Consider the following 24,245-nt stretch of genomic DNA (forward strand, 5'->3'; position numbering starts at 1 on the left):
AAGTCCACTCCACAAGGTAAAGGAGCTGGAATTTTTAACCCAAAGAGAACATGACAGTTGTCTTCATGCATTTAAAAGTCTGTCACATGGAAGGGAAATTGGAGTCGAGTTATAGAGCTGAAAGGGCTCTCAGAGGCCATGTAAAGCAATACCTCATTTTAGAGATGAGGAAATTGAGGCCAACAAGTTTAAGCGATTTGCCCAAGGTCATCCAGGTAGTTAGCTTCAGTCATATCTTCCAACTCCAAAGCCAGTGCTCTTTCCACACTGCCTCCAGATTAGACTCGCTAAATTTGGTTCTAGAAGGCAGAAGTAAGAGAAATGGATAGAAGTTACAGAGGCAAATTTAGACTCGACATCAGGAAAAATTTTCTAAAAATAAGAGCTATCCAAAAGTAAAATGGGCTGCTTTGGGAAATAATCCTCACTGGAGGTCTTTCTAGCAAAGGCTAGATTGTAATTTGTTGGCTATGTTGTAACGGAGATTTTTTTTCAGGTATGAATTGGATTGGGATGACTGTTGAGGGCTATTTGAACCTTGAAGTTTTCTGGGGGAGCAGAGTACCAAAGGAAGAAGAGAGACTGTTTTGGCAAGGAATAACAAACCAGAGCAGGAGCTAGAACCCAGAAATATTGAGGCTCAGAGTTGTAATGAGGAGCAACAAACCAGGACCATATTCTTCACCGGTACTGTGAGTGCTGTGAACTGTGCAGGTTCGAGGCGGGTCAATATGCCAGAAACCCCAGGTTCTTTCCTAGTATTGAGCAGGAAGCCTCAACCTTAGAGTAGTCTCTAAGTCTGGATTGATTGTATAATAGGTTTCTGGGTAAGATGGGGGATAACTGGTGGTAGAGTATTGTTTGACTTTCCCAGAACGAAGAATTATTTCTCCTATTCCCGTGAGCCTCAAAACCAGGATGGTGCCATAAATGTGCAATAATTATACAGATCTCTGGGGGCAGATGAGAGTTTTCTTGATTACCTATGTGCTCCAGCACAAGTCCTCATTTTGGGGGCATGTTAAATCAAAAGCCCCCTAAGATCTAAATGTTCCACATTTAAATTCTCTGAATCTGTGAAATTTTCTGTAATTACTATATTTTAGTAAAACCTATTTTATGTTCTATCTTACTAACCTGAGCTACTTTCCAAAGAACTGAATCCCCCTATACCAAACCTAGAAACAAGTCACTCAGTCAACAAGCATTTATGGAGTATTTACTATGTGCCAAGTATTGTGCAAAGTGATGGAGATTTAAAAAAAGAAAGAAAGAAAGAAAAGGAGAAACAGTTCCTACCCTAGAGCTCACATTCCAAGAGGAGTCAAATTCAGTATTCAGGGCCTGGACTTCAATTAGGATTATTATCTAAAGCAAGAGTATTTAGTCTGGGGTCCATGAACTTGGATGTGGGAAAAATACATCTTTATTTTCACTAACCTGTAACTGAAATTTAAAATTTCCTTCAATTATTAAGAAAAAAAAATTCTCTGTAAAGCGGTCCACAGGATTTACCAGACTGCCAAAGGGGTGTCTACAGCACAAAACGGTTGAGATACCCTGATCTAAAGGGAAGAAGATGGAATCCAGTCTGTCAGAGAAGAATGGTCTAGGAGCAAATGGGTTACACGTGTGTATAAAAAGGGAGGCTGGTGAGATTCCTTGGCAAATGATTATGCAGCACAATCAGGAAGAGAAAGCCTGGAAGCTAGTGCCTCTTCCTAGAGTTCAGCCAAAACCTACTGTATCATCAAGGACAAGAGAGGAAGAGGGAAAAGTAAAGATTTTCCATTTCAAATATTTCCTCTTTCCACTTCAAAATGTCTCTGATTCTGTATCACCCCTGAATCGTATTGCAACCAGATGAAATGCTGGCTCAGGTAAGAGAATATTCCAGTTTTGCTTTAGTTCAATCATTGTAGCTGAAGTACTTACAGCATTGGTTCTGCTTCAACCTTCTCTAACAGGTACTTTACTTTTTTTTTTTCTTGAGGTTCTATTTAAAAAGAAAATAGTTGGAGCACACACCCCCTCCTCGCGCCAGTTCAGAATCTCAGCTATTAAGAGTACGTAGTTCATTTTGATCTGCTTATCACTTTGGTTCAAGTCCCTGCCTTAGTTCAGGGCCAGGTCCACTGCAGGAGTTTAATAAATGCTTTTTTGATTGATTGATTCTAAATCCCAGGGTCAAAGGCAATCTTAGCTTTTCCTAGCTTCAGCAAAGAAAGATGAAAACGGTATCGGAGCAAGAAACAATAACCCATGAAGCAAGCTCGAGGCAGAAGGAAACTGGCGGCAAAACCGAGTGGTTCAGAACGAGCCCAGGATTACCTCCGTCAGGTCCGGACCCGAGTGCCCAGCTCCGGGTCACCTGACTCGAGGAATTTTTGGCCCCGCCGGCCGGCCGGGTGGAAGGGGTGGGGAATGGCAAGCACCTCCCCTCTCTCTCCTGCTCCAGGTCGGCGGGGGCCGGCGCCTGGCGGCCACGTGGTGGTACTGCCGCTGCCCCCGCCCAGCCCCGGGAGCCGAGGCGCCCACTGACCACCCGCAGCCGCGGGAGGGAGGTGGAGAAAGCGGAGGAGGAGGAGGAGGAGAAGGAGGCGGAGGAGAAGAAGGAAGCAGACGCAGCTGCAGCGGCTTCCTTAGGGAAGCGGGTGGCGGGCGTCCGTGGTGCTCGCCCCTTGCTGGCGGGCTTGCATTGCCAGCGGGCCAGGAGCTGCTTCTATGGGGTGAGTGTCTGGCGCGGAGACTTTGGGACTTGACCGGCGCCCCTGCCCTAGGTCCGCCTTCACCCCCGCCTTTCCTCCGCCTTCCCCCTCCCAGGGGGCAGTGCCGGCGCCCTATAGTGTCTCTCCCTCTCTTTGTGTCTGGAGCGGGAGCGAATAGAGCTGCGGGACAGCGGGGCCGAGGGAAAAGGAGGCAGAATGCGATAGCGACGCCTGGTTGGGAGCAGAGAGAGACTTGGGGGCACAGAGGTACCAACTCTCCCTCCTTCCTCCACGGCCAGAGGCTTGGGGATGGGAAAGGGAAGGGAGGAGAAGGAGCTCACTCCCCTTTGCAGACTGTCTGGATCGGTTTGGTTTGAGAGGGAAGGGGAGAAAGGTGGCTTAGTTCAGGGATGTTGAAAGGGAGCAGGGCAAAGTTTGGAGGAGGCTCTTCTTCCATGGCCTTACCGCCCCCCCCCTTCCCGCCCCCTCCCACTGCGAAGGGTTTGCCAGAGCTCATCTGGGTTGGGGGAGTGGAGTGGGAATGACTTACAAAACGGGGAGGGGGAAAGGGAGGGTGGCAAGATGTAGACGGCCCCTTCCCCACCTGCTCCCAGTCCCTGGGCTGGTGAACTGCTTTTCCCTGCACCCAGCTTCTGCCCGGTCGGGAGAGTCGGATGCCAAGATTCCCTCCCCTCCCCTTGGCTCACATCTCTTCCAGACTGCTGAAGTTTGCAGGGATTGAGAAGGGAGTTCGGGAGAGGGTGTAGTAGCCCGCCTGCTACCCCCAAAGGGGCTTCTGCGGCTCAGCCTTGGCTATTGTTCTCCTTCGGTTTCAGATCATCCCTTTTGGCTTTCCCAAGAACCCAGGCTTGATTTCCAGACTGGTGGTAATAGTGAGGTGTCCTCCCTCTTCCCTTTCTTTTTTTCCCTCCCTTTCTTTTCTTCCTTCTTCCCTTTCTTTTCCCCCCTGCTGCTTTTAGAGAGGCGAAAAGTTGCCTTTCAGGGTAGAAGAAATATTTGTAGGCTTCTTAAGAAGCCTTGACTTAGTTTGGGGTTTGTGGGGAGTGGGGGAGGTGAGAGGGGTGCTCGGTCAGCAAACTAGTGTCCTCTGTTGCTGACTTGTGCGGCTTTGTATGAAGTTTGTTTCAGTCCGGAGTTGTCTGGTTGTGCAGGCAGGCAGACGTGCTAAGGCCAGATCGGGTAACCACTGATTCACCGGTGACTCTTTTAAGTGTCTTTATTTCCTTTTTGTGGTTGAAAATAGGGGGGTGGGTAGCATGAAGGATTCTAGAGGGATGCAGCTAATGGGTGAGTAATGACTCTATTTAGACAAGTTAAAAAATGGGAGTCATAGGTTGCTTCCAGGGGCATGTGAATCTGGGAAATCCAGGCTTTTTTTTTTTTTTTTTTTTTGCTTCCAATCAACACGAGTCCAGTGCAACTTTCATTTTTGCATAGCATCTTAGGTAATTTGTATCCTGAGGTCTTGGATTTGGTTATCTCGAATCATTGCATTGGATCGCATATTGACAGATGATTTAACCGTGCTTCCAATTTCACTTGTGTGAAAGGAGAATGAAAAACCGCTTTGGTTTGTGGAAATATTTCCAGATACTTAGAGGAAAATTGGGGGGTTGGGTTGGTCTTTTAGAGCTAGTGACGGAAATGGTTACTTAGATCAATAGTAATAGAAGGGAATTAAGAAACTGGAGTAGAGTTTCTTCCAGCTGTGATTTGAACAAAGAAATAGAGTGAATACAAGTGCCAAACTTGGTGTGGACTGAGAGCAGCCTAGAAAGGTTACTTCATATACTCATTCTCTGGTCTGTATTTTGGGTGTTAAGAGTTGTGTGTATTATTAGTGACAGATGCAATATAATGATCTGTTCTTCATATCATCAGTCAAATGTCTCATTATTTTCCTGGGTGATAAAGTAAAAAATTTTATATGTGGAATTTTATGCTACTCCTGGTAATCTTCCCAGTGCTTGTATAACTCAGACTGAGGACTACAGGACGGGATTTCTGTCACAGTTAAAAAGCTTCCTGTTCTATATGAATGGCTGCTGCAAGTTTTTAATCTCTTTGTAGAGATTTCATGAATGAACTTTTATCATACCACATGCACCCTTTCAAGTTATTTGTGGCCCATGTTTTTATTATTACCCCGATGCTTCTGATTTTTCACCTTCTTTTCACATAGCATTTCCACAGTAAGTTTTCAGCACATACAGTGGGGCTGAATTTGTAATCAGAGGACCTGAGTTCAAGTGTCTGTGCTTGTATAGCATTGGGTAATTCATTTAACCTCATTATGTCTAAGTTTTCCCATTAGCAAAATGAGGGTGTTGGACTAGATGACCTCTAGGGTCTCTTCCAATTTGAAATCTATGTTCCTAGGTATTGAATGAATGCTACAGATTTTGGTTAAAAAAAGCCATAAGACATTCTCTGGGCTCAGTAGAAAAGGTTTTAGTACTGGTAAGTGATTGCGTTGCTTTATTGCTGTGGATTCTTCATTCTCTAAGAGGACCAATGACATCAAGAGGGTGATGTCTTGACTTGTAAGAGAATTGGATTTAAGTGAGGCAGGGCTGTGCAAAGTCATCAGCCTCACTCTCTCCTCCAGTGTCATCAGAGTCCAGTGGCAAGACATAGGTCAAGATGACGGGAGATGACCAGCACACAGCGGGAGACCTTGGCTTTTTTAAGTTAAGGTCTTTCTCAGGTCCCAGTTTGTCTGAGAAAAAACCCATACAGTGGTCAAAGGATGGGTAAGAATTGAGGCAAGAGATGGCCTAGTTTGCTTTCATAAAAGAATCAGTCTGGGGGGGGAAATCCTCAGAATTTCATTGCTCCACGGATTTCCCTGAGTGAAGAGACTGCCTCTATCAATGCAAGCTGTTACCTACTCTCCAGCTTTAAAGTCTTAGAGCCTTGCCCAGAGCCATGAGAGGTCTTTTAGGTACTTGACCCAGGGTCACATGGTCAGTATGTGTCAGAAGTGGGACTGAACTTGTTCAAAGCAAGGCCAGATCCTCTCTATGGCATGCCATCCCACACTCAGTGAAATTATAATTTAGCATCTCTCTTTATCTTCCTAAGCAAGTGTGAGTTAGCTAGGACATGTATCATCTCCATTTTGTAGATGAGAAAACTGAAGCTTCGAGTGAAAAAAATCAATTATCTGAGATCACACAACTAATTAATGGCACAGTTTGAAACTGAATCCAAGTCTCCAGCCTAGTTCAGAGTTTAGTTATTTACACAGATAGTTTTGTCACATGTGCCAAGTTGAATTTTATCAGTATGAGGATTTTAATGAGTTATGGGTTTGCTTTCCTTTGTAATTTGGGAATAGGGTCAATACTTATAAATCAGACATCATCGTTGACTTTTAATTCTATTTAGATTTGTGTTCCTTTGGAACCAGTTCCTTCAGACCCATTCAATAGACTCATCATAGGATTTAGTGTTAGAAGGGACCTGTAAATATCAAATGCTTCAACCCCGCATTTTACAGATGAAATAAACTGAAGCCTAGAAAAGTTATTAACCCATGGTCATATACATGATTGCTGCAATCTCCTTTATCAACCTATGAATCTTTTTTAGTCTACTCTGCCCTGAGTTAATTGCTAGTCATTGTAATTTTGAGTTTGACTAGGTTTGACCTGTCAAAGTGCCATCATTTAAAACTTGAAAACATCAAAAGCAATATCTTCCCATCTGTGGAATGCAACAAAGGTGTCAAACTCCCAACAAACTCCAGAGCTAAGCCAGAATCAGATTAAAATGTAATTGGAAAATGCTTAACAAAATAAATATACAATGCAATGTAGATAATGTTAATTTGTGGTTTTCTAAGCCATTTCTATTTGAGTTTGACACCACTGGAGTACAAGATGCCATTGTTGTGCAATGAAGAGACTATTGGATAGACAAAGGAGCCTGGGTCCTAGTCTTGATCTTGCCAATAAACTATGTAACCCTAGGCCTTAGTTTCCTCATTTGTAAAAGTGAAGGGGCTAGACTACATGATTCCTGTGGGATCCCTTCCAGTTCTAACATTCTATGAGATCTATGATAAAGCTACTGTGTACAGAAGAAAATGTGGTAGTGATACTCATTTTGCAGACTGTACTGATGTGATTGTAGTGGGTCTAAAGGAATTCAGACATTTCCTTGCTGTTTCTATCATAAGTTTCTTTCTCATCATTTTCTGTCATCCCAAATGTACTATGTATGAATCTGATCCCATCCCCATACTTCCATGTCATAGTTTTAGTTTATTTTTTTTTTGAGGTGGGGAGAAGGCAGGGCAATTGGAGCTAAGTGACTTGCTCAAGGTCACACAGCTAGTGTGTCAAGTGTCTGAGACCGGACTTGAACTCAGGTCCTCCTGACACCAGGGCCAATGCTCTCTTCACTGAGCCACCTCGCTGCCCCTATGTCATAGTTTTATGCTGGAGATCAGTGCTAGCTGTCATTTTCCATAGAAATCATAGAATATAAAATGTTAGATGTGGAAGAAAGCATAGAGATCAACTAGTTCTAGTTCACCCCTTTGGTTTACAGATGAGGAAACTGTGGCCCTGTATAGCAGAGTCAAATTTGAAGAGGGTTTTTTAAATGTGTATGTGCTGTATTTAAAGTCAGCTTTTATTTCTTAAATGTTGTTCTAATATAGAAAACAAATACGTCGATCCATTCAGGTGGTACCAGCATATCTAGAAACCATCATACCGAGTTTTCCTTGTGCTCAGTCTCCATGCAGTCATCTCACAAATTGTTCCATTTAGTTCACTTGGAAATCCTGAACCAAAAAGAAAACTTACGCTCTGCTCTGTGGACGCCCACTCTTCCTTTTCTTAGTAACCTGTCTTTCAGAAGGTTCACTTATGGGAGATGCGTAAACATGTCTCGCCCACTTCTCCATTCCACAAAGGCATCTGTCACAACAGCAAAACACTGATCTCAAAGAACTTTAGCCTCCTGGGAGCTCTTAGAACAAAGAGCTGTGTACCTTTCTATTTTTGCAGATACAACCATCCTGATTGTCTCAACTATTGTACATTTATCTCCGATGCTCCCGCAGCTCCCTTCTTCCCCCTTCCAAATACATATTTCACCATGAAGGAGGAAAATTAGGCAGACAGAAATACCTGGAAGCTACCTAAAGACGTACCGTGCTAAGAATTGTCACAGACTCCTCAACTTGCCATTATGACAAAGTCTAGGCTCTAGATCATAATGTGGGCTCTTGTGATGAAAACCAGTGGCATTTTCTTGTTCTGCCATGAAAAAAAAATCAGCTTAAAAAAGAAAAAAACTCAGAGCTAAAAATCTGAAAGCCTTAGTGTGTTATTTTAAGAGTGTGATAAGAATAAAATTCTAGGATTTTCCATAAACCATTCTGATATGTTCATGAGGGTATAAGCTTACTAGAGAATGGATGATCATTTTAATCTCCAGAAAGAAATGTTGTTGAAAGGAATCAGTAAACAGTGATTATAGAAAATTACCCATCAGATAGTGTTAATTGTGGAAACTTTTAAGTCATGAGCTAGTATCCCATGATCAAGGCATTTTATTTGTGAAGATCAGAAAACCTGAACAATTTAGAGTCTATAAGGTGAGAGTATGCTTTAAAAAACAAATCAATCCTCTGTCCACTCCCACCTTCCCCCAAAAAACATTTTGAATAGAACAGGGTTTGTTTTTTTTTTTTTTTAAATCATGGGAAGACTATCCACTTCATAGTATTATATTTTCCCCTTTTATCTACAATGAAGTTAACAATCCCCCGTTTAACAACAAACCTGATTGTGGAAGTTAGTAAATTCAACCACAGACTTAAATAACTTCACTGCCAAAACCAATAAGAGAGAATAAACTATTAAATAATTAAGAATTAGTAAATCTTAAATGTTTTAAAGAAAAAAAACTTTGTATTTGATTAGCAACATTTTCAGTTTACCCATTTAAGATGCTCATGTAAATCAAGGTAGGCCCAGAGATGAAGGGTGAGGAGTGTAAGACTAGATTTAGGCATCAGAAGACCTGCCTTTGGCCCTGGCTTTTGGCCATCCGGCTAACTGTGAACTTGGGCAAGTCGCTTAGTCTGAGTTTCAGCTTCTTGTATGAAAAGGGGGAGGCAGCTGGACAAGGGGAAGGGGAACTCTCTTGGAGGCTTGTTTATGAGCTGTACATTAAATGTAATCATTTAAATGGAAAGTGCTTTGACCATTACAAAATGGAGTTCAAGTATAAGGCATTATTATGGTGATTCTTCACCCACTGATGCTTGGGGACCTTGAGCCTTACACTACTAGTGAGAGTGGGCAGATTAAACCGAAAATTTGGCTAGTTCATACTTTTTTTTTAATGACTGAATAGTTGGTTTCATTTTTTTGTAATGTGTATCTGGAGTGCTGACACTAATAAAGAGTGTCAAAGTTGGCAACATGTTTATTGAAACCTTCCTACGCTGGCAGAGTACAATGTGATGGAAGCATTGTGGTATGATGGGAAAAGCACTGCTTTTAGAGTCAGAAAACTTGGGTTTGAATGGGTTCAGATTATCACTTGCTGTTTGTGTGACCTAGTAGGACCAGTCACTTCATCTCTTCATCTGAGTCTCGGTTTCCTCACCTTTAAAATGAAGGAGTTGGACTTGGTCATCTTTAAGGTTCCTTCTTCGTCTAAATGCTATGCTCTTTCCTGTGCAGTGTTTGTTTCTTATGGAAACTGCATTCAAACCCAGTCTGTGCCAGTCTTGTATGTTCATCTCTTCTGTGGTAAGAGGCATTCAAAGAGATGCATGGTGTGGTGTATTAGAAAATTCTGGTTTTGGAGATAAGAGAACCAAGGTTCAAGATCCCACTCTGTAGCTTTCTACCTGTATGAACTTGGTTTTGTCTTTTTTTTTTTTTTTGGTTTTTTTTTTGGCAGGGCAATTGGGGTTAAGTGACTTGCCCAAGGTCACACAGCTAGTACATGTGTCAAGTGTCTGAGGCTGGATTTGAACTCAGGTCCTCCTGACTCCAGGGCCAACGCTCTACTCACTGTGCCACCTAGCTGCCCCCGGTTTTGTCTTTTTTACCTCTTTGAGTCTCACTTTCTTCATCTGCAAAATGAGAGAATTGCACTAGATAACCTCATTCTTGCTTTAAATCTGTGGTCCTGATGTTGTATCTCCACGGTTCCATAATTATTGGTTATTTCTGAGATGGGCTGAAGGTGAAGTCTTGATTATTTTTTATGTGTTTTGCCTATTCATGTCCCTTAAGTAACTGCACAATCTATTTGTGAAGGAAATGTTCTTGTTCTAATTAAAAGAATGGAGGATTTCTCTTTTCACCCTCCCTGATCCCTACCTTCTCACATCTTGGTAAACCTACCTACTTAAGTTAACATCAAGGTATATATCCTCAGCCTAATCCAAGCAGTTTTTCTTTTACCCAAATTATTATTTCTTCTGTATAGTAAGTCATTCAGTTAACGAGCATTTATACAAAATAAGTTCTTACTCTTAGAAAGTTTAAATTCTAATGAGAATTTCCCGGTGGATATCCTCTTCCTCGTTGTCTGAGAGAGTGTTGCCCGTTGCTATTAAAAGTTAAATAATTTTGCCATTGGCTACCCACCCAGGAAGTGTAAAAAGTAGACATTTAACTTAGGTCTTCCTGACTTCCTGGGTCTCTTATCCATTACCCTATGTTGCCTCTCTAAGCAATGGTTTATCTAGCATGTTTTGAAACTGTCCACAGAAGTCCTAAGAAACAGTCCCTAGAGGGGCCTACCAACTTAGAAATGCTTCACATTTGGACTGGATGTCTGTTGTATGAGGTCCAGCTTCACTACATTTGGCTAGTTGACCAGTTTGGTACAGGACAATGAGTTTTTGGGCACAGTAGCTGTGACACTAAAAGTCTTAAGAGGAGAGCAGTTAGCCTGGGTAGATGGAGCCAAGGACTGATCAAACCACCAATGCAGAAAGCATTTTAAGTTATAGTAGTGGATTTAATTGAGACCCCAGTCCTTCTTTCCCTGTTTCTATTTAGTATTACATTTGGCAAGAGGGAAATTAGGCTTGTTTATTTGGCTTCTTTCCTTTGTAAATCCTAGGCAGATTTTGGTTGCTCTTCATAGAATGTTTTGTTTTCATTTTAAGGGAACTGGATTATTCTGTAAAGAATTCAGTTTTTTTCAAGATTTTAACACAGTAATATTTCTCACTTTGTCCCAATTCCACTAAGTATTTCCAGTCCTTTATTCTGGCTGAAATATTGAGAAAAGTGAACTTTAGAGTGATTTACTATGAGAAGAGAGGAACTGGAGATATTATGATGTACTAAGCTAGGGTATACTCTTTTTATTAAGGGGGAACATGGCAGTACTGTCTATGGGCTGTCCCTTACAAATTTAACTAGTGGGCATCATCTGTTGTGGCTCCCAAGTCTCAGAAGAGTATGGAACAGGAGTGGGTAACCCTTTTTCCATTGTAGGTCATTGAACTGTGAGAAAGGGAAGGAAAAACAAACAAAAAATAAGAACATTTTAAGACTACCCAGTAAAAACTCGTGTGAGATTTTAAAATTAGTTGCATTTGTTGCTGATTGTCTTGCCATCCCTACATTTGAATAAGAATGGCTTTATGTATTATAATTCTTTTAAGTGCTGTAGTTACAGAATTTGTTTTTATACAAACTTGGTTGTATGAAATAAACTACAGATTCATCCTGGACATTAGGGTTTAAATTTTCCAGGGCCAGATCAGTCTATGGAATAGAATCAATCATCCCCTAGAAAGTCCTGGCTAAGGACTAGTAAAAGAAGAAACAGTAGGCTCTCTGTATTCCAGGCATCTGTAACTCTTCAAGTTGTGGAAGGTCTTAAGACCTCAAATCAGAATAGGGAAGCCCACAGATGTATCTATGAGGGCAAGGTGTAGGTATCTAGTTGTAACTTTCTCCCTTTCATCTCTTCTCCAAAATGACCCAAGCTGATGAATTATCTTGGTACATGACATTGAATATCAACATCAGTAAAATTCACTTGCATATGGCCCTGTAGGATCATAGGAGAGGCAGGTATACTTTCTACAACTAGAGAAAACATCTTGCTATAATGAATGAATTAAGCACACCAGCTATACTTTGTTGAGGTGTAGTGGGGTGGGAGCTCTAGTTTTGTCCATTATGGGACATACTGTGGAGAAGCATGTATCTTTGGTGCTATCAGTACTACTTTTTCCTTTAAGAGAAAGAGGAGATGGATAGATACAAAACAATCTATGAAAGGCAGTGTGGTTTTTTGGAAAACACGATACTTGGCGTGGGAAGATCAGGATTTCAGTTTGTGCTCTTAACACTTCTTAGCTTTTTGACTTTAAGCAGGGCACTTAACCTTGTGAACCTTGGTTTCCTCGTCTGTTAAACTAGGATATTTGTACTAGTGCCTTACAGCGCTCTGAGGATCAAATAAAATATAATATTTAAGTATGTGTATATAAATGTATAAATTAAATTATCGTTGTTATGATGTAGGACACTCTGTCGGGGAGAAATATATAATTATCTGCCAAGCTCTGTCAATTCATTCAAATATTTAACCTATGCTTGGTCATCCAGGTGATGATAACATTCAGTAAACTTTCTCCAATAAAGAAGTAGCTTTGAAAATCTGCCTTCTGCTAATGATCACAAACTAATCAGGTGAACAGTCCATTTTATCAAGTGAAGCAGATCAACAGCCTACAGTGGATGAGGAGTAAGATTCCTGGGGATAATAATGAAAGTGTTTCTCAGTCTGGGTTCCATAGTGAGATATTTGGGAACCAAAAGACTTTGGGAGCCATTGCTTTAATTAAGACGCATAAAAGTTTCCTTTCAGCAAGATATGGGAGTGGAAGAGTGTATCAGTAAGGCAAGATCCATGACCTCGAAGATGACCATGCACATGCTTGTATAGTTCAGAATCTCAAAGTATAAGAGATTCTCTAGGTAGAAGGCAGGGGAAGTATAACATTTATTTAGACACCTGAAGATCAGATCCTAAAACCAGTAATTCCAATTTGACATAGTGACAATTGTATTCCAAAACCAGTAAGCCCACCTCAATGTAACAACAAGGAAGTTATAACACACTATTACAGCAAAGAACCAAGTCATCCTGTAACCTTCCCCTGTGCTGGGGCCTTCCCATAAACACTCACAAATCACAGCTGTCTGCTGGCCTTCCTTCTCTTCCTCCCTCAGCAGTCTGGTCACCACTCTTCCCTCCGAACTCTCTCCGAAGCTCTCTGAGTTCTGTAGCTTGCTCTGTTGTCTCGGAGTTCTTACTTCTTCTCCTTGGGCTGAATTCTGACCTTAATGGCTTCCTTCTAGGATATGTATGTATGTGTATATGTGTGTGTGCGTGTGTGTGTATATATATATATATACATATATATATATGTATATATATATGTATATATATATATATATTTACTCATATATATGTACTCATATATATATACACACTCTTCTTAGAGCCTGAGGGGCCTCACACCCAGTCAGTTAAAGGGTGGAGGTCTGGGACTTAGCACCTAGTAAGTAGAGGGTGTAGGCCTGCCTCTAATCAAGCCCCCCTTAGCCCCACCTCAGATCCATTGAATGGGTGGGAAAGATCTTTAATCACTGATTGGCCATGATGGCAGGAGAGAACTAAAATATCTCATCCATAAAGGTTTACTAGGACTTCTGTGTAGCACCAGAGAACCCAGAGAAAGTCTCTAATGTTGCGTTTTGTTAGGCCCAGTATTTAGGGATGTGAGTTGATTGGTTAACATTTTTAGCATTTTATTTCTTCTGTAAGGAAATAGGTTAATGCTGTTGTTGTTCTTTTTTAGAAAAAATATCACTTCCTTTTCTATAAACTTTTAGAAGGAATATTCACTGTCTGCCATAATTGGTACATTTTCTTTTGACATGTCCTTAGAATTTTGGTACTGATTGACTGATCCAGGAAAACTTGTACTTTCTTGAACCCTTCTGTAAAGTTTAGACTTTCTACCTTGTGGTTTTAGCTATCTCCTCTTTCTCCTCCCTTTACTGCCTCTCTTCTGGAATCTCTAAACTCTAGGGGGAGGGGAAGAGAAGGGAACAGGCATTTATTAAGTACCTACTAGGACCCAAGCACTGTGGTAAACTCTTTACAAATATTATCCCATTTGATCCTCACTCCAACCCTGGGAGGTGGGTGCTATCCCCATTTTACAGTTGGGGAAACTGAGGTAGACAGAAAAGAAACTTAATTTCTCTAAAATAGTACTTTAAAATGAAAACAACAGATGTCCTATTGCATTTTCCCTTGTTTCTTGTTTGGGTGTTGACCAATTGCTTAGACCATGTCTTACCTAGGCAACATTTCCTTTCTTTCCTTCACAACAATCCCCTCATGATTTTAAGTGCAGACCCCTTATAACAAAGGGTGTTTGACTCCCATTACATTGGAAGCCCATGTTTACATCCACTCTAGTAAAAGAAACAGAATGAGGATCTTACCCAAACTGATGTAGATTCCAGAATTTGGTGGCAGGCTGCCGGGGCCTTGAGTGCTTTTGTATATTTCTTCCAAAAAAAAAAAAAAGTAGTGTCTGTACATATCCCTGACTCCCCTCCACTCATGCCTTATTGGATGGCATTGCTAAAGAAGGCCTTCCTCCCTGCCCCCGCCCTTTTTAAACATGGGTTGCAATGTTAATTGTGAAAAAAGTAGCATTTTATTTTCATACTGTAAATGAAACTGGCTAATGGGCCTTTGCCCAAGCACATTAGGACAGTTTATCTTGAAGGGATAGAATTGTCCTGGTAACGTGGCAGGTGTGTTGAGGGGCAACTTTCTGAACTATTGCCAAAATGTGACAGACTGTTCTTTAGGGTCTACGTGAAGTTTGAAGCCATGCCAGTTCTTCTTATTCTTTACTTCAGTATTTCTCAGTGTCCACATTGGCTTTGGTTCCTATGGCAGCACCCAGTCAGTCAGCAGGTGCTTACTTAGCATACCCTGCACTGTAGCATGTGCTAGCTGGGATATCTTGCCAGCCAAAGATAAACCTTTGAGGTCAAGACTTGTCTCCCCCCACCCTTTTCAGGAGGTGGGAGAGTATCTTTATGTCCCTTGAGCACATAGTGGGCATTAATAAGTGTTTATTTGAATTTAAAAGATTAAGTCAAGTCAAAAAGCATTATGTGCTAGGTACTTGGCAAAATTCTGGGGAGGGGGGGAGGGGTAAACAAAGGCAAAATACAGCCCTTGCTCTCCAGGATTTCACAGTTCAATGGAGAAGACAACATACAGACAACTATAGACAAACCAGATCTACAGGTGCACATTGGAGATAATCTCAAAGGGAAGGCACTAGGATTAAGGAACCCTGGGAAAGACTTCTGGAAGATGGGACTTGAACTCAGACTTAAAGTAAGCCAGGGAAGCCAGACAGTAGAAAGGAGGAGGGACAGAGTGAAAATTCACAGACTGTAACAAGTCAAAAAAAGTTAAAAAAAAACACTTTGCAAACTCAAAAGTGCCATTTAAATAAAAAGAAATGTGTCATCCAGTAAACAGTAAGGATACCAGAGTTACTGTGTTGCATGGAGAGAATAAGGTGTAGTAAGACTGGAAATGTACGGAGGAGCTAGGTTGTGAAAGGCTTTAAAATCGAAGGGATTTTACATTTGATCCCCATTGAGGCATTGTGAAACCACCAAATTGATTGAATGGATGGCAGGCAGGAGGAGGTGACATGGACCCACTTGCACTTTAGGAAAATCAGTTTGACTGCTGAATAGATGGTGGACTGAAGTGGGGAGAGATTCCAGGCAGAGAGATCACTTGACAGTCTATTGCAGTAGTTAAGAGGTGACGAAGGGCCAGTGCCAGGGTGGTGGCAAGGTCAGAGGAAAGAAGAAGGGGTAGCTGGGAGGTACAGTGGATAGAACACCAACCCTGGTGTCAAGAGGACCTGAATTCAAATCTAGTCTCAGACACTAGCTGTGTGAGTCATTTAACCAGTTGCAGAGATAGAATTGGCAGGACTTGACAACTGACTTGATTTGAGTGAATGAGGGAAATAGAGGAGTGTGAGTCAGAGTGACTAGGAAGATAGTGGTGCTCTAAAACAGTAATAGAGAATTTTGGAATTGAGGGGAAGTGTTTGGGGGGAATGATCATGTATAAGCATTTCTGAAAAGCGTAATCTGGGCTCACCAAAGTGCAGTAAGTAGTCCCTGCTCTGGAGGGACTTAAAATTCTATCAGAGGAAACAGCATGTACACATATACATGTATACCAAATAAATATGATAATAGATATTAAATTTTTAAAACAATATTAATTATTAAGCAACTATCAATACAGTTTTATTAATATTAAACAAATAAATATTTAAAAGGTAATTGGGGGGTACACTAGCATTTGAAGGGTCAGGAAGTTCTCAGATATAAAGTGTCACTTGAGCCGAGTTTTAGGGATGGAGGTGAGGTGAGAGTCTTTCAGGAAGGGGAGACAGTCATTGCAAAAGCTCCCAAAAAAGAGATGGAGTATCATGTGTGAGGAATGGCAAGAAGGGCCAGCTAGGGTGGACTGTGGAATCTGGAAAGAGGAGCAATGTAAAAGCAGGTTGGAGAGGTAGGTTGGGGCCAGGGTCTTCATGAAGATCAGCCATTGTTTGATCCTAGGGCAGGGGTGGGGAACCTGTGGCCTCTAGGCCACATGTGGTCCTCTAGGTCCTCAAGTGTGGCCCTTTGAACAAATTTTGTTCTGTGAAGTTTGGATTCAGTCAAAGGGTTGCACTTGAGGACCTAGAGGGCCACATGTGGCCTGGAGGCCAAGTTATTTTTCTCTTATCCCAGGCAGTTTTTCTTGTTGCCCTGTGTTTTCTGTACCTGTTGGTGAATAGATGTTCCTTTTAAAAAATTGACATGGGATCATTGACATTAATGCTTGTAATAGCAAACACACAGAACTTTCAGTTTTAAAGGGATCACAGAGGCCCCCTACTACAATCTGCGCCTGAGTGGGCATCCTTGGCCTTCAGTCAGTCACTAAATATTTATTAAATACTTACTGTATGCCAGGCACTGTGCTAAGGGCTGGGGATTCAAAGAAGATAGTCTCTGCTCTCAAGGAACTAACAATCTAGTAGGGGAGACTACATGCAAACAACTATGTACAAACAAGATACAGACAAGATAAATTGGAGATTATCAATAGAGGAAAGACACAGGCATTAAAGAAGATTGGCAAAGGCTTCTGGTTGAAGGTGGGATTTCAACCCTAACAAGTTTGAAGACCTCCAGTGATGGTGAACTCACTACTTACCAAGGTAGTCCATTCTGGCTTTTGGATTCCTGTTAACAAGTTTTTCCTTATGTTGAACTGAAGGGTCTCAATGCCACAGGCTGTTGTTAGTTTTGACAAAACAAAGCTAATTCCTCTTTCATGGAACAAGTAATTAACAAGTACTTTCTGTACTTGAAGACCACAATCTTCTCCCTCCCTCCTTCTGTTTTCTCTAGGCTAAACATCCCAGTTCCTTTAACCTATTTTCTTGGGTTACTGGTTTACAACCTTTATATAGTGACCAACTCTTTATTACCCACTTCTAAATCGTCACCCCCACAGTTTTTTATAAAATAATTTCTGTGGATAATTTCCCTAGCTCATATTTTATTTAAATAAAATTAAGAATTTGTAATTTTGTAAAATGTAAATTGTAAGACAAAAATATTGTACCATACTGACTTTTTGCTGGTAAAAACCCTTTTCAAAATAAGGACAATTAAATTTAATTATTGACAATTTCATATAATTATAACAGTTCCTCTTATTTTGTTTTTTTAAAAAGTTTCAGGGTTTTTTTTTTTTAAATCAGCTTATTATATTATACCAAAATGAATAATGTTCAGAAACAGAAAAATTTGGCGTTTCTGACTTTCACACAGATAAGGTTATATTTGACATACTTCCTATTCAGGTAGAGAGAGCACTAAGCCTGGAGTCAGAGGATGACTGGTTTAGATCACACTTATGATGTATATTACCCATATAACATTGGGCCAGTCATTTAATCTTCCTAGGCCTCAGTGCCCTCATTTGTACAATGAGGGGGTTGGGCTTGATGACCTCTGGAGTTCCTTTTAGCTCTAAATCTATGATCTTAAATACAAAATGCCACAAGCAACACAACATTTTTCATTTATGTCATGAGCCTATTCTGATTGATGGTGGTAGATCATATCAACTTCAAGATTCAGCACAGCCCAATTCAAATTTGACTTCATTTGTATATACTGGACTAGTGCAGTTATCTCTGCTATATTCACTGTCAGTTGAAGAGAAGTCACTATTGTTCTCTTTGTTATGGTTGACTTTGATTTGAACTTATTTTTCATTTAAAAAGTGGATATATTAATGCAGGAGTTGTTCGTTGAAAATATCAGATCATTCTGGTCATGGAAAACTCTGCCTTATGGCACCACGATTCTGTTCTCTTCTCCATCTTGGATGCCTTCCTTTGGATGTGTGCCATTGTCCTTCCTAAAATGGGGTTCCCCAAAGAAAGTGTGATACTCTAGATGAGGCCTAACTAGAGTATGGCAGGACCATTACCTCCTTTATTTTGTATGCTGTTTTGTTTAGTGCCTAGATTTGTGGGCTGGCATGTCACCCTGTCATAAGGCTCCCTAGAACTACCAGGCCCTCACATCCCTACAGCCTTTTCACAGGGTCTTTTGTAGCCATGTAGCTTCCCTGCTTGGCTGGTGAAATTGATTTTTTTTCAATCCCAAATTTAAGAATTCACTTTTACCCTATTAAGTTTCATCTTATTAGATTTATGCCTGTAATAGCCTAAAGGTAGTTTTAGATCCTCTTTCAGTTGTCCAGTGCCTCTACCACCCCTACCAGCTTTGTCTTTGGTAAATTTGATAACCATGACATCTCTTCCTTCAAGTCCTTAATCCATTAGTCACTATACTAGGTTCAGTCACTGAACAAAAGTCTGAATAATACCATTAGGATTGTGTCATAGTGGACAGAAAACTGACCTCTAAGTCAGGAAGATCTGGATTCAGGTCTCTTTCCCTCCCCCACCAATCCCGGAGCAAGTTAATTAGTTGACTTATCATTACTTTAAGCAACTCTCTAAAACCAGAGGTGTCAAACTGGCTGCTAGTTGCCTATATAACTCTCAAGAAATGTTTTTTTAAAATAAATAAAAATACAATACAACATAGATAATGCTAATTTGTGGTTTTCTAAGTCGTTTTTCAGCCCTGAGAGATCCGTATCTTTGAATTTCATCTAAGACTCTTATGCTGTAGAGAGAGTGCTAACCTGCATTGGAAGAGGGGGTCTTTCACCTAGGAGTTCTTGATACTAATGAAATCACAGGTCCAGACCTATGGCATTCAACTAGTTATGAATATTATATTATCATTTAGCCTTCATCTAAATGAAGCCTACATCTGCTGGGCATTTATCCACAAGGATCTCTTGAGGGGCTTTTTTTTTTTTTCTGCATTGATAAAATGTAGGTTTTCAATTGAGTAAAAAAAAAAAAGCATTGTTTCTTAGTGGCGTTAAAGGCATTCTTTACTTTGCTATGGGAGTACAAAGACAGCAAAAGCCACAGTCCCTGCCTTTAAGGAGCTTATTTCTACTTTAGGGATACAGCATAAATACACAAACGTATGTGTACACACAGATTTGTAAATAAAAGGTAGGTTGTTTTTGTTTTCATTTTTTACAAGGTGGAAAGGATAGACCTAATCTAGGTTTTTCAGTAAAGGCTGAGAGAAACTGAGGAGAGCTAAGGATTCCAAGGGTGGGAGGAGAACACTATCATCCTAGAGGTGGGGGAGCAGCCTGTGCTAAGGCGGGACGGCAGTGTACGGGTATACTGTGTCTATAGTGTTCTCCTGTAGTAGCAATTAGATTTGAAGATCTTTCCCACCTATTGATAGGCCGTGTGATCTGCTTACATCACAGGAAACCTAAGACGTGTGGTGGGAGGAGTTTTCTGACAGGAAAAGGAAGTTATGTCACAGGAAATGCTGAGAGAGAGAGAGAAAGATGTTATGGCTGCTGATGGCTGCCCTCGTTATTGTTAGAACTGAACAGGCCGATTTAGGTATACTGTGAGTTTGTTTTGGGAAAGACCCCAGCAGGACGGTCAGAGAGGTTTTGGGGATGGTGAGGGTCCATGTTGTGATATTCTGTATTGAATGTTTTAGGTTCCTTGCTGTTATGATGAAATGGACTGACTGGATAAATGGCTTGTGGGATATGGTTCTGTGGTGTCTGAATACATGGTTTACTTCTTCTACCTTCTATGTGGAGAGTCTTGTATGCTTTGCGATACAGAACTACATCGGCATTTTGACAATTATCTACATTGTTACTATTCCCTTACTGTTTCACCTCCTGATCCAACAGTCTGAAATTGTCATAATAAGTCCTACAATTCACTCAAGAATCTACCTTGCTTAACTAGTTTTCTTGACTATTGACTGTCTGCCTTGCCCTGCCGTTTCAGGAGGGTCTCCTAGTCATGCTCACTTCATTCCAGTTTCAACTCCCTTTCCAGACTTCGCCATCTCACCTCCTCAGCCATCAACCTTACCTATATCCGCACCCCTCTCCTTTTCACTCCCCTTTATTATTGTCTTACCCCATTATAAGGTTAGGTTCTTGGGGGTGGAAAATGTGGCCTTTCCTTGTATTTGTATCTTCTGCTCTTACTGTAGTGCCCAGAATATAGTAAGAGTTTAATAAATGCCTTATCTTTCTGTCCCATAATCAGCAGTTAGACCAGTGGTTCTCAAACTCTTCTACCTAAGAACCCCTTTACCCTCTTAGTAATTATTGAGAACCTCCTCCAAAGAGCTTTTGTTTATGTGGATTATATCTATTGATATTTACAATATTAGAAATGAAAATATCTTACTATACATTATGAAAATAGTTTTGACCTCTGAAAGAGTCTTGGAGGGGACTCTTGGTCTCTAGACCACACTTTGAGAACTATTGACAGACATAACTTTAACTGTGAGATCACCCTGGTTGACATCTGATGGGTGTATCAGCCATGAAGATTTCATTTTCTGATTTTACTGTTCTTTAACAGAATTCTGTTACCCCACCCTTCTCTTATCCATTCTCAAGCTAGTTATTCTTCATTATGCCAAATGTGGAAACTTTTTTAAAAAGACCATTCCATACAGCTATTGATAATATTGATGTAGAATTGAAATAAGCTAACATTTACTAAGTGCCTACTGTATATAAGATATTCTTCCTAGGAGCAGTGGGGTACAAAGGATGAATATATTTGCTGGGGCTGGGGAGGAGAGGGAGAAGGATTCAATGGAAGGAATCTTTCAGCCTCCCAGAGTAATATAAATCATTGGTTAACTTCACCTCATGGGGCAAAGTATGTCCTTTCAACCATAGCCTTTAGATGACATTTCATCATTAATATTCTGATATATGCAACACCTTCTGTTTCTGTATTGACAATATTGTAGAACTAAAATTCCAAATATGTGTATTGTTGCCTGCATTATTTTGACTGCTGAGTTTATATCACTGTAATGCTTGTGAGGAAGCAGTGTGACATTGTAGTCTGAAAATTTGGGTTTGAATCCTGCCTCAAATACTCACTAGATAATAAGCAGGTCCCTTAATGCCATAGAACCTATTTCCTCATCAGCAAGTCATTTAACCCCTTAGCAAGACTCTTAAGATTTACAGTAGGTGGCTGGTGGTTAAGGAAGTTTCCTTATCTTGAGTTCCAGACACCATGAAATCACAGGTGTGGATGGGGGTACATGCATGGATGGGTGTATTTTATTGCTACTAGATTTTGAGTTAAATTCCTTAAGAGACTATATCGTTTTTGTATCACCCTTAGCATTCAACACAAAATGTCCCTCAGCAGACACTCAGTAAATGTTTGATTAAATTTCCCTCTTGCTTTCTCCAGTAGTCTAAAACCTTGTCTCTTAGCCTCAAGCCAGACTCTACCATTGGCATCTAGAACCTCCTTGGCCTTCAACACACCATTGCCTGTAATTATGTATACTTAAACTATGAAGTGTTGTTCAGTCAAGTCCGACTCTTCATGACCATAGAATACCAATACTGTCCCATGAAGTTTTCTTGATAAAGATATTGGAGAGGTTTGCCATTTCCTTTTCCAGTGGATTAAGTCAAACAGAGGTTAAGTGACTTGCCCAGGATCACACAGCTAGTAAGTGTCTGAAGCCAGATTTGAACTCAGCTCTTCCTGACTCCAGGCCCTTGCTCTCTATCCCCTGAGCCACCTAGCTGCCTCTAAACTATGAAGTACATACAACTATATTCAAAATTTGCTAGTATTCTATGTATTCTGTCTATATTTATATATGTGTTATCTTACACAAGGTGTCCCAAAAGCCTTAGTGCAGTTTTAATCCTCTAAGAGCTTAAAATTGTGCTGAGACTTAGAGGACATCCTGTATTTAAGCACTTGTAGAGGCCTTATTTTCCTTTGGTTTACAAGTCCTCAAGGATAGAGGCTAGAGAACTACCCCTTACCCCCATCCTGTGGTGACTCTCTCCTCCCCCCACTTTGGTCCAAAGCATCTTCTTAGGTAGCTATTTGCCGAAGGTCTCATGTACAGGGTGTGGCTTGTTGCTGAGTGATAGCGTGCTTAGGCAGTGACCAGTTATCAGGTCCAGTAACACAGAAGTCTGGCTTCCCCCAGGCAGGTGGTTCTAGACACCCATAGAACAGGCACAGAACTTTTGAAAACCTTCCTGGAGTCAAGACTTAAAAACCTTTTGCAATCACCCTTCTGGCAAAATAGGGCATTCATATTAGGGATAGTGCTCATATTGGGGATGACGTAGACTTTGGGGAATATAGTCTTTAGAATAAATTAGAGTTAATGACAGCTTCTGTGTACATAATATATTCTACATTATTTAAGGATTAACTGCTTTGAGGATTACATCTGAGACCTCCAGTCCACTCCTTCCCGCTGGATCCCAGGAGCCCTTCCCCTCCTCCCTTAGAGTTAGCTCCCCCCCCCCAAACCCCCCCCCCCACCCCAGCTGGCTGCCTTCTCTCCTCCCTTTACTCAAGGCACTCCCTATTTTTCTCTTATCCTCAGCTGCTGGAAACAGCCTCTTTCCTCCCTTTCCCTCTTCCCCCTCCCATTCCTGGCAGCCCAGAGACTTGATTTGAGGCCATCTGGATGCGCTGCTGGGTTAATGGAGAGTAGAGGAAAAGGGACCCAACGAAAAAGCTCCCTTTCTGGAGACAGACGGCGTATAGGAGGATTGGTACCCAGGCCTGGCAAGCAGTAATCCTTTCAGTCAGTACCCACCTAACTGCTGAAAATTGTAGTAGTTTTTCAGATTTGAGGTCAGGGATGAAGAGGTTTTAGACCATTCTAACCCTAATCTATTACAAATAAATTGTGATTGGCAGAAAACAAGCAAAGAAAAGAGTGTTAAATGGGAGAGTATTTCCCCTCCTTCCCCAAATGGGAATAACTAGAACTTTCCATATTTGGCAGTGTTAGAGATAATATTTTTAATCATAATTGTAGTAGGGGCTTAGGAAGGATAGAGCACATTTGGAGAGATTGAAGCTGACCAGAAAGAGCTGTGTGCGATTCCTGAGGGGAGCTATCTCCATTGTCTTCTTTGGGTCATTTGGATCACTGGATTCCATGATTAATCTGGATAGTTCAAAGTGTATACCATATGTGCTTGGACTGTCTCTTTGACTATAATTGATTTAATTACTTGGCTGTAGGAAGAGGCCTGCAGGTCCAGAGGAATGACTTCTGAGCCTTTCTCTGTCCTGCCCAGAATGTCACTCAGATGGAATAACAGCAAGCATATAAACATACATAACATATAAAACATACATAACATAAAAAGCATTGAAAACATATTAAAACGCTTTGTAGAAGTAGCATCCTCTGGGGTGATTTTCCATAAGCACAGCTCTGACCATGTTCTTTCTCTACTCAATAAACTCCTGTGGCTTCCTACCATTCTATTGCTTTTTTGAAGCCCTTCACAACTTGGCCTTAACCTATTTTTCCAGCCTCATATATTAACTACGTTTTTAATACTCAACATCCTCAGACATAACACTCTCATGTCCCTTCTCATCCCTAGAACACACTCCCTTGCCACCTCACAAAATCGTTGACTTCCTTCAAGACACACATCAGTCACCATCTTTTACATCTTAATCTTTTTTGTGTGTCCTGAACAGACTGATAAAGCAAGCCTGTGGGACCTCCCTCAGAATGATGGTTTTAAATGCGTGAAGTAAAATACATAGGATTTCAAAGTAATCCAATTATATTGAAACTTTTTTTTTCCTGTCCAAGTTAATAAACCTAAGCACCCCAAATCTATGAGATGCCTTTTCTGAACCTTCCCTGCTAATGCCTTCAATTACTAATTACTTAGTATTAAGCTACC

At 41.0% G+C, this 24,245-nt stretch overlaps 1 protein-coding gene across 5 annotated transcripts in view; it reads left to right on the plus strand.

Annotated features, from left to right (window-relative positions):
- Positions 1 to 2,590: 2,590 nt before the first annotated feature.
- Positions 2,591 to 24,245, plus strand: part of RAI14 (retinoic acid induced 14) — a 177,907-nt gene continuing 156,252 nt past the window's right edge. For 4 of the 5 annotated variants that reach the window (XM_036758408.1, XM_036758424.1, XM_036758435.1 and 1 more), the window contains exon 1: positions 2,898 to 2,975. The gene's annotated coding sequence lies outside the window, so the exon portion shown is untranslated. Of the gene's footprint in view, positions 2,730 to 2,897; positions 2,976 to 24,245 lie in introns of those variants that run through there. The other variant, XM_036758400.1, reaches the window with a different exon arrangement.

The sequence above is a fragment of the Trichosurus vulpecula genome, chromosome 1, assembly GCF_011100635.1.
Source record: "Trichosurus vulpecula isolate mTriVul1 chromosome 1, mTriVul1.pri, whole genome shotgun sequence".
In the NCBI taxonomy this organism is placed as follows: Eukaryota; Metazoa; Chordata; class Mammalia; order Diprotodontia; family Phalangeridae; genus Trichosurus; species Trichosurus vulpecula.